The sequence below is a fragment of the Chinchilla lanigera genome, unplaced genomic scaffold, assembly GCF_000276665.1.
Source record: "Chinchilla lanigera isolate Chin_1 unplaced genomic scaffold, ChiLan1.0 scaffold00083, whole genome shotgun sequence".
NCBI lineage: Eukaryota > Metazoa > Chordata > Mammalia > Rodentia > Chinchillidae > Chinchilla > Chinchilla lanigera.
Window position 1 is genome coordinate 1,417,247 of NW_004955484.1, and position 11,059 is coordinate 1,428,305.

Below are 11,059 nucleotides of genomic sequence, written 5' to 3' on the forward strand. Positions count from 1 at the left end.
TGCCAGTACATAGTGACCTTCTTTGGGTCTTTGGATCATTTGGACTTGAAGTCCATTTTGTATGCAAGTAGGGCAGCTACTCTCACTTGCTTTCAGGCTCCTGTTGTATAGAATATTATTTTATGGCCTTTGACTTTCAGTTTATGTGCCCTTTTATGGGTGAGGTGTGTCTCTTGTATAACTATGCAGTTGGGTTTAGATTTTTGATCCAATACGCTAGTCTGTATCTTTTGATTAGAGAATTAAGATACTTGATATCAAGTGTTATTATTATAAGGTGTATATTGAATCCTATTATTGCATTATTTTTCCAGTGCTGATTCCTTTATTTTTTTTTCTTCCTTTTAACTATTTTCCCAGTTAGATATATACTTTCCATTGGATTGTTTGGCACTGGTGGCCTCCCTATCTCTGTCTAGGATTGCCTGAATATTTTCTGTAATGCCCCTTCAGGGGTCATGTATTTCTTTAGGGTTTCTTTGGGATGAGAATTCTTTCTTGTCTCTGCCAATTTTGAAGATGAGTGTTTTAGAACATATTAACCATGGTTGTCCCTGCCAGGCTTTGAATGCTTTCTTTAAGCTCTCCTGTCCTTTAAGGTTTGTGCCAGGACATCTACTGTTATTGTGTTAGGCTTACTTTTATTAGTTACTTGCCATTTTTCTCTAATACCTTTTAGTATTCTTCCTTTTGTTGAACTTCTAGAATTTTGATTATGCTGTTTCATGAAGTTCTTTCCTGGCCATGGCTATTTGGAGTTCTACTTGCTTACTGTACTTGAATATTTAATTCTTTCCCTAGATTTGGAAAGTTTTCCACTATAATTTCAGTTAATAAATAGTTAATAATCTTTGAGTCATCTTCTAATTTTTCCTTTATTCCTACAATTCTAAAGTTATTTTTGAGTCATCTGGCAGCAATAACCCAGTTTGCATGTTGTCTTGTCATTTTTTGGGTCATCATTGAGTTTAAGATCTACTATATCTACCTTGTCTTCAGTTTTTGACACTCTGTCCTCATAATCAATATGGATCTGCTGGTCATATTTTCTACTCAATTTTTTTATATCTCATATTTATGCTTGCTTTTCATAATTTCAATTCTTTGTGTAGTGGTTGATTGATGATGTCAACTTGAGAAGTTTAGAAGCATAACTAAACTTGGCTCAGCAATTGGCTCAGCAATTCTACACCCTAGGGTGTAGAAGAGCCACCCTAGGGTGGATCATCACCTAGGTAATATAAAAGGGAAATGAGAAAGGACAGAAGAACTTCCATTCCTTTTGGAGGAGCTCCTGTCTTCACCTTCAGGTTGGACTTTGTCTCCTGGCTTCTAGTGCAGACTCTTCGGCTTCCACCTTGGATCCTTCAGCCTTCTGTCGCAGACTCATTGGCCTTCTGGTACAGACTTGCATGGAACTCTGCAGTGAACTCCAGACCCTGGACTGATTCCTTCGGTCTTCAGTGTGCAGAAACCCTCGCGCACTTCCTCATACAACTCTTTGGCTGACCGTCGTAAGCCAATCTTGTAATTTCTTATACATTTGTACATCTTGTGTTATATCTGTTTCTCCAGTAAAACCCTGACTGATACACTTTGCCAAACTAGGCATTCATGTCTTCAGTTGCCTTGTTTAACTCAATTAGTTTACTGTTTGTTTCTTCCTTAAGATCATGAAATATTTCATTAGTAATATCATTTATTCAATCAATAATATCTATTCTGAGCTCACTAAACATCTTATGAAATTGCTTATATATTTATTATTTGAGCTCTTCAAACATTATAACCATTTGCTTTTTGCATTCTTTTTCTGTAACTTTCTTCACTTCAGGGTTCCTGAGATCAGCTTTGGGGAAGCTAAAGGCTTTTGCAGGCATCTTATCACCTTGATTACTTATATTTCTATTGTTTTTGTGCTGCAGGTTGAAGGTCAGTTAGGTAGAAAAATTCCGTAATTTCCGTGGAGATCTTTTTAGTTCGAATCTGTCACCCTGTGATGTCTCCTTGGGTTTGTTTGTTTTGGTACTTACATTCTCTTCAACCCATTCAGCATAATATTTGAGGGTCCTCTTAGTATTGAACCTTCTTCCAGGGCCTTGATCCCTAACACCGTTCAAAAAGGGGAAAATGAACCACAGTAATATTAATAACATGAAGATAAACCAGATATTGGCAGATAGTAAACATCAGTTAAAAGTAACAACTAGCCAGCATTAGCAATAGCAGGGAAATAAGCAATAATAATAAAGTCAAAGACAAACTGGACATTGACCCAGCATAAGGACCAATAAAAATTACAATTGTATCACTCTTAGTATTACAAGAGATTTTCAAGGATTATATAGACACAAAGACAAGCCAAAAATTGACATGCAGTAAATATCTACTAAATACAACAGTTTTACTATCATTAACAAAAGGATGCAGCAATAATAGTATAGAGTCAACTAAACAGCTAAAATTTTATAAAAGTTAACAATAATGATAATAAAAATGGAGGAGGTGGGGAAAGCGAAAAGTGAAAAAAATTAAACTTTTAATAAGAAAGAAAAGAGGAGAAAAGTGAGACAAATAATCCAAGTAAAGAATAAAAGAAACATAATAGAACAAAGAAAAGTAACCAAAAAAGCAAGAAAAAGAAAAACAAAGTAAGAAAAAAAGAACAAAATAAAGAACAAAAGTAAAACAAACAATAACTCCTAAAAAACAAAGAAAAAGGAGAATAGAGCCCAGACTCTTCCCTATGTTTGGATGAGTGGTTTCTATAGTTGTCAGTAAGTTCTGATTCCTGAAGAAGCTGATTCTTAAACAGTTAACCCCTTCCCAAAATGACTTATTCATCACTGTCAATTGTGGCAGGTGCTGCCATGGATTTCTTTCCCAAGTGTAACCTTCCATGTTGAAGGAGTCTCTTTCAAAGTAAAATCCTGTACTGTATTTGTAGCTTATAGTAGGTGTGGGCTTTCCTTGGGGCTAGAAATACTGGACCATTGTTTTTCTCAGGTTGCCATCCTCACTGGACTTAACTTGTGTTTCCTGGGAAAGTGCCCCTCCCTAGGAGCCTGGGTTAGTATTTCAGACTGCTCTATTTTTTTTCTCTGCATTGTTTTTAGCTTTTTCTATTTTCTCTGAGTTTCTAGTTTTCTGGTTGAATTTTTCTTGCTTCCAAGAGCTCTTCTTTTTCTCTTCACTAAGTTGTTCTTTTCCAGATGCCTCAATTCCAGACATAAATTATCTACAATAAACATAATGTTATTGCAAAATCTTTGGGAATTTCAGTTTTGTAAGATATTCCATTACTATGGTTAGAAATCATTTCATGTCAGCCTATATTCCTTTTGTAAACAATCCTTTTCAATTTGCTTTAAAACTTTTTATTTTAAAGTATTATTCTAAGCAGGTCTACATAAAGTCCCTCAACTTCTCTGAGCTAAGTTACATACTCTTGAAAAAGAAGGACATATGTAAACAGCTCTTCTTGTCTTTAAGGGTGGATATATCCATTTATATTTATTTCTCATTCCAAGATCAGATCTTCTAGATTAGATTCTAAAACTTCAAGGGTTTTAATTAGCAATTTATAGCCAAGAAATTACAGCCATTTTCTGTAGTTATTTGAATAAACTGGAACCAATCATAGTGAATACCTTTTTATGTGGTATCTAATTCAGGGATTTCCCAAGCTCTTAAACCAAAGCATCATGAGAAAACACTCTCACTTGTTAGTTACTGAAAGGAGAAATAATGTCATTGATGGCACTTGAAACTTAACAAGAGGATTTACTTATCTTGAGAGCCTGAAAATATATACTCAGTATTTTTATTAGGGTGAAATCTTAAGACCTTTTTATAGTTGCTGCTTGGATTTCTTTAACTGTTATTGTTTTCTATTATATGTTTTAATAATTAAGACACTTAAATGTTTTTATATAAATGAAGATTAGTTATATTTCACATTTAAAAATTGTAAGAAAATGGATCGATGCAAACATGGTTTTGGTTACTTCCTATTTGCTAATGCAATGCAACAATTTACAACATTATATTCATGCATCTGTGTGGATGGCGACTCCATTCTTAGATAGCTCAGGTCCAATTCCTTGCAATAATCCTACCATCTTATCATGGTCCACATTCACTTTGCATATCTTTCAGCAATGTTTTAAAAATATTTCTAATCACTCCAGGAAACCAACCTTCCCTGTGGCCACAGTTTTCTGAGCAGTCTTCTTTGTTGTCAGTATGACTGCCACGGACTCCTAATATCTGCCTTAAATTTCATCCTGCTCCCCTCAGCTTACACTCAACACTACCGCTAGTGTAGTTCTGCTAACACATAATCCAGCCAGCTCTTCCCAGTCACCTACGTCCTCCCACCTATTCAGAGCCTTCCAATGACTCCGGAGGCCTTTGCGTGGGCCTTCCCCCAACCACTTTATCTGAACTCTCCCACATGCTCTATCTGCACACTTGCTCTGTCTCCCACTTGCTGTATCTCCAGCCACAACTACACTCCAAATAGGTTCCAATCTGACTGTTTTCTTTGGCTTGAATGTTCATTCTAAGAAACTGTCACCTTTATGTGGATTATATTATGTGCAAAATACTTAGAATTTTAACACAACCCGAGTCTTTCCCCCCATATTCTAACTCTGCTTTACTGTTTTCATTGTTTATCCTGTATTTATCAGTACTTAATATCCTACACGATATATTTATTTGGTGTTTTTATATCTGGTCTTGACTTTATCTTACTTAATATTTGTAGGACATCCTGTTAGTGACAACATACTAGATTGTATTGTGATGAAACAGTAAAACGAAATGACTTTGGATGTTAAATTGAAAAATCCTAATCTTCTCTCGCTTGAACTTTGACAGAATAATTATTACCAATATCCAGTGCAGTATTGAGGGCAGCTTACAGCTTTAGGTCACTTACACAATAATTAGCCCTGTTTTATACACTGCAGGGGCTTATAATCCAATAGAAGAGATGGAAATGCTCATCAACATGAAATATTAGCAGTATTATGAGGTTTTTGCAAAGACTTGGCCATGAGAGAATTCTTATAGCTTTACATCAAACTTTAAATTGACTGTGGAATTAGTTTCTTTAACATTTATAGAAGGAATGTGATTTACAAAGCAATGAATATGATTCTTTCAGGCAGGGATTAGACATTATGAAAGGTACAAATAAATGGTAAGCCTAAGGATCTTGTTGAAACAGAGATTCTACGTTAGTAAGGAATGAGAAATGAGGGTCTTTGGAGGGAAAGCTGTCAGTTTATAACATACTTTTTCAGCCATGACCAGGAAGTTTTCCCTGAAGTATTTGAGAATCATGAATAGCATTGTGTTAAGACACAGTTACTATGTAAGATGACAGAGAAAAAGTTAGCTGATAGGAATAATAATAATTTTTGGCATATATTTCTGAAGCAAACTAATACTACAGTAATGAATAAAAAGGTACCATACTTGTAGAAGTAATTTACTATACTAACTATTTTGACACACGTGTTAAAATACTTTTAAAATTAATAATTCCATTTGTACATTTATTTTATCACTTAAAATCATGCATGTAGATTAATAAACAAGTGTTGGGTACTTGAGATTTAACTAAATCAGTTATATATCTATTATATTAGTGACAAATCTAATTTTTCAGTTAACTAATTTTAGGTGAAGGTGAACTCATTATGATACTTGTAATTTTAAATTTAAGTTAAACTTAGAGGAAAAGGAGATGTCATTTTTAATTGGTTTTGGGTACATGGTTTTGAGTAGTATAAAACCATCTAGGGACCAGATATTCGATGTGTATGTGAGGAAAATTAAAGCTTTATCATTTACATGGCATAGCGGGAATGTATTAACTGAAAGACAGTAATCAGTTCTATTGGGAAAAAATTCCCAAACATAAAACTCTGTGAAACATTTCATGATTAAAGACTGACCTATTTCTGGAAAGATTATCAAACATTAAGTTGGCGTAACACAAGATAAATAAACCCCTAATGAAAATCTAAAGACAGTCTGAGCTATTACCACTATCTATGCTTTGTAGCTCACTTTGTTAGTTTTTACTTTTGTTTTGGGGGCAATTTGAGAAGTAATTAAAATTAACTTTTAGCTTTTTGTAGAAGCTACAGGCATTTGGGATTATCATGGTTATAGGTAATTAATGAAAATTGTAAAGACGATTTTAAGATCAGCATATTTAAAATGTATGAACAAAGGCCCCCTAAAATATTTGAAGAATTTTCTTTAAAACAGAAATTATAAGAAACTGAATGGAAATTCAGTTGAACACATTGTTTTGAGTCCTTTTAGATGAGTTTTAATAGCAATGCTCTTTAAAAGTAATGGTTCAGGTTTGCCTTGTGTGTTTGGATTTCAAACGTAATGTAATTACTAAATTAAGTTAATTTCAGCCTTGGGACATAATATTTTTGCAAATATTTTACTATTTTCCTGAAACTTACTTTAAAATCTTTGTTATGGCTATTCTTTTCTCACAAGCCTCTCATCCTATGCTGCTCATATATTTATGACTAAAGCCATATGAAAGTTTAATGTCAGGATTCATTTTTCTGCAGCCACGTGTGTGTGGGTGGAGTGTTCAACTGTACCTGCTTCTTAGTACCAGTTCATCCTAAGGGACAGGAGTAGTAAGAAGAAGGCAGTTGGGTCGCTAAAATTGACTGTGTCACTCTTGCCATTTATTTAAGTACCCGTTTCCTCAGTAGTTTTCTTAGATGTAAAGATACATTAATGGAGTAGAATATCAACATATTAATTATCAACTTAAAATATGATTTATTTATGTATATATTTTTGACCACTGGTGGTTGATTAACCAATAGTAATATAACATGGGCCATCATATCTACATTTAAAAGTCCAAATAATATGCACTCCATAGTTTAGAGAGAAAAAAATTAGACAATATATAAATTCAACCTATAGAAATTGATGACAGGGCAGTATTTGTAAAAAATTTGCAAGTTTAATAAACTATGTACCCATCTACAGCAATGATGGTTTTTCTTTCTTATTCTAGAGGTATAACCTATGGATGTATAAAAGAGACAAGCTGCCAATATGCAAATTTAAAGAGCAATCATCTTCCAGGTTATTACAGATGAATGTCTTCAAGTCCAGTGTACACTCCCAAAACTTCAGTGACAATCAAGCTTCTATACATGATTTACTGAAACGTAGTACCTCAGATTCTGAAAAAATAATTTCCTCCTAGAAACTCCTTTTATAAAACCAGAGGCAAAAAGAAAACATTAATGTGTTAAAGATTAATAATACAGACTCCGTGGACTTTAAGAAGTCATTCATTGCCTATTTCTTCTATTTTAAAGAGAAAAATTAGCAAAATAACAGCAACAAAGACAAAACACAAAAACAATAAAAGTGAAACAGGATTTTAAAACAAGATGCTATAAAGTAACAATGGTTGTTATATTACATTCTGTTATCTTCAATAAATTTGCTCAGATTACCAGATGGAAGAATGCAAGATTGATCAAACAACTAAAGAGAATAAAAAGTAATAATAATAATAATGATCCGAAATGATAGATAACTTCTACTCATTGCCTATTTTTAAGCACAAGAATCTAGAGTAAGCTGGTGTTAGCCCAAGGATGGACAGAATGATGTAGCTTTAGCAGTAAAAGAGTCACACAGACCAAACCAAATCAAACAAAAGATACGAATAGGTTCAAGGAAAACTCACACAGGAGGTGCTAATATACCTTTTGCACAAGAAGCTTGAATTCAGGGAGAGACTGGTCAATATTTAGCAACTGGTTTCTCTGGCAGAAAGTGGATCTCTGATTTGTAACATTTGCCAATGTCAGGGATGTAAATATTTTCATTATGGTCAATTTTAATAATCAGCTCACAGCATTCCTGATAATTTTACAGTTCCCCCTTTCAAATCAATAGAAGTAGCTCCTGCATATTTCTGTCCACATGGACAGAGGGAAGGGCAGTAAGCTTCTGTCTTATCTCCTGTAAAATGGTAGTGATGACATCACTAACATCATAAAGTTGGTGTCTTCAGTGAGGTGAGACCTTTTGAAAAATATCTGACAGGCATTCTTAACAAGTGGTATTTATTGCCCCTTTGCTGTCCTTCTGTAAGGCTCTATATATTATCAGGAGAATTATAACTATTATTTTTGCATATTTTCCCTTGGGGTGTGTTGGTAATCTTATTTTTGTTAAGCAAAGACTGTTCTTAAAAATAAATTCTCACTTACGTATAGGTAAAATATGCAAATATATCCAGTTTAGTTTACCAAACGTTATATAATATGTCTTAATTTTCATCCTGCAGATGAAAGCATGCTATCACATTCTATTTTTTAAAAGTTTGGTGATTTATGACATCTTTATGGCTTACCTCATTATTTTTTCAGTTTTGCTCTGTCATATATTTTCTCTTGTTTCAATGTAATATTTCTCCTCTATTCTACATTTCTATCCTCTCAGGCTTGGTTTTATTTTATAGCTCCCCAATTATTTGTAATCATAACATAATACATCAACAAATGACCTTCACTCACAATAGCTATTTTGATCTTTGCAATCACTCTTCCGAATTAAACACTACATTTTTGACGGGAAAACTGAGGTTCATAGGAGGTAAGTAATTTGCCCTGAATCATCCAAGTCACAGCTATGGAATCTGAACTCAGGTTAGTTAAAAGACAAGTTGGTGCAGTGAGGACACAGAATCGTGACGACTGAGTAGGTGAATAGAACCCGTTAGTTAACAGAAGCACTGGCTGGGACAGGGAAGACTTTAACATTACAGTCTCATAGATAATCACTCAAATCAATTTGTATCAAGAAACACTGCAATTTTAACTCTCAGATACAGTAAATATTAGTGTACATGTGAAATTGAGGGATGGACTTTATTTTGGTTCAAGGGGAACTTCTGGAGCAGATACGAACTTATTAAAAAACTTATGATCTCATTGAATTGGTCTCTGGACATAATGTTTTCTTTCTAAACATTCCTTCCTCTTGAAATAGACTGACAAAACTGGGCATCCTGCTAGGAGTCTCCTACTGGGGTCAAGTGATAAGGGAAGAAAGGATACAGATTCACTTTATCTTTGGGTGGGACAAAAAGGATACAGATTCAATTTATCATATTTGACAGAGAAATATTTATCCATGTGTTTGTTAATAATAGGCCACTTCTAATTTGGGGGATCCTAATTAGAATTTGTCTCTAGTTGAGATAAACTTTATTGTCCTCCATGGAAAATGTTCATAAAAATTGTCTTAGTCCACATAATATACTTAGTTCTTGCTTGTAAAACTGCTTGAATGCCTAAATTCTTACACATATTTTCCGTGTGCACCTCAGGAGAGTTATTTAGGTATGGCATGCTGAGTTTTAATAATAATGAACTAGAACTCACACACTATTTTAAGTTTCTTCTTTCAAATGAAATTTTAAGAATCCAATGTTTGAGTTCAGTGATGCTTAGAAAATGATGTGTGCATTTCATTAAATTGACATACCTTATGAATCAATGAAATACAAAGATAAGCTGTACTAGGGAAAATTGGAACAAAATGTAAAATCAGACCATTTTTATGACCAATACTAAAGTGTGTAAATGATCATAATTTTAATAACTAGCACGCATAAGCCTTAGTATTGACTCTTCTTCATCAATATAAAATGCATCAGGTTCACTCTAGCATTTAATTGATGACATTGACAGTCGCAAGAAGCCTAGCCAAAAGATTTCATTCCCTGTACCAGTTAAGTCCTTGAAACAATACATATCTTGATATAAAAGAAGCTTAGTGTAATAACATGATGTTGGAAAGCAAAAATAATGAATCCCACTGGACAAATGAATACAAAGTTAAATCTTTTTGGAAACCATAAAATTTAACAACTATACCTTATTGTCAGTTGAGTAAATAATGACATAAAATCTTGCATAGGATAATGGTGGTTATGTGATAGCAGGGAGTATAATCTTTAGTATGAAAGTTTGCATCTCTTTATTTTCCCTTCAAATAGTAGCACTAATAATACTTCTTGGTACAGAAAAGGAAAGATTAAGTTAGATAATGCATATGCAGCACTTAGACAATGCCAGGACAGGTGTGTGTGTGTGTGTGTGTGTGTGTGTGTGTGTGTGTGTGCGTGTGTGTGTACATGTGCATGTGTTCAATAAATCATTATTAATTATCATCATTACAAATGTTCTGAAGAAGTGCTTGCTTTTAGGGACATTGTCCAAAACTAAGCCTAGATATTTGTGGAAATTTCATATAAATACTGATTTGAATAGGTAAAGTGTATGTGATATTTTTGTCTCCTGATTTGCTTATCAAGCATGTATTAATTTTACTAAAAAAACACAGCTAAGTTTTATAATCCAGGTAGTGTGCAGTTGTCACACTGCTCAATAGGCACAGAGAAATCCATTCATAGTTATGGGAGAATTGATCTGTAACACTAATCTTCATAGATAAAATGCATAGAAATCGCTCTCATCCTTGGAGGCCATCATTTACCCTGGAATATATCTGGAACCTGTTTTATAGCTGCTGACCTTCCATCTCCTCCTAACCTACTATGCAGCTGTTTGTGGTGGATCTCTGTCCCCCTCTGACTGACTATGTGATTAGAGAGAATCAAACAACCTCAGAGATGCTCTGGCAGCCATGATTAAAACTAATTTTCTTGATGATAGGGAAGGAAATCATATGTGGTTTCTAATGTAATTGGAACGTATGAGATGGCGATTTATGTGAGTTATTGTATCACGGTAATGAGAAAGCGTGTACTTCCACATTCTTTAGAAGATACTCGCCCTCTCCCATTTCCTCAAATTGAGAATAGAGATAAATTTTATTCTTCACACACGTTTGCTCACAGCCCACACAAACGCCGATCTCTGTCAGGGTGCTCGATCTTCAGGTCCCCTCTCTGGACATCAGCGAGCGGCAGGGCCTCCCTCTTGGCGCCTCTGTCTGGAAGCCCCTTTCA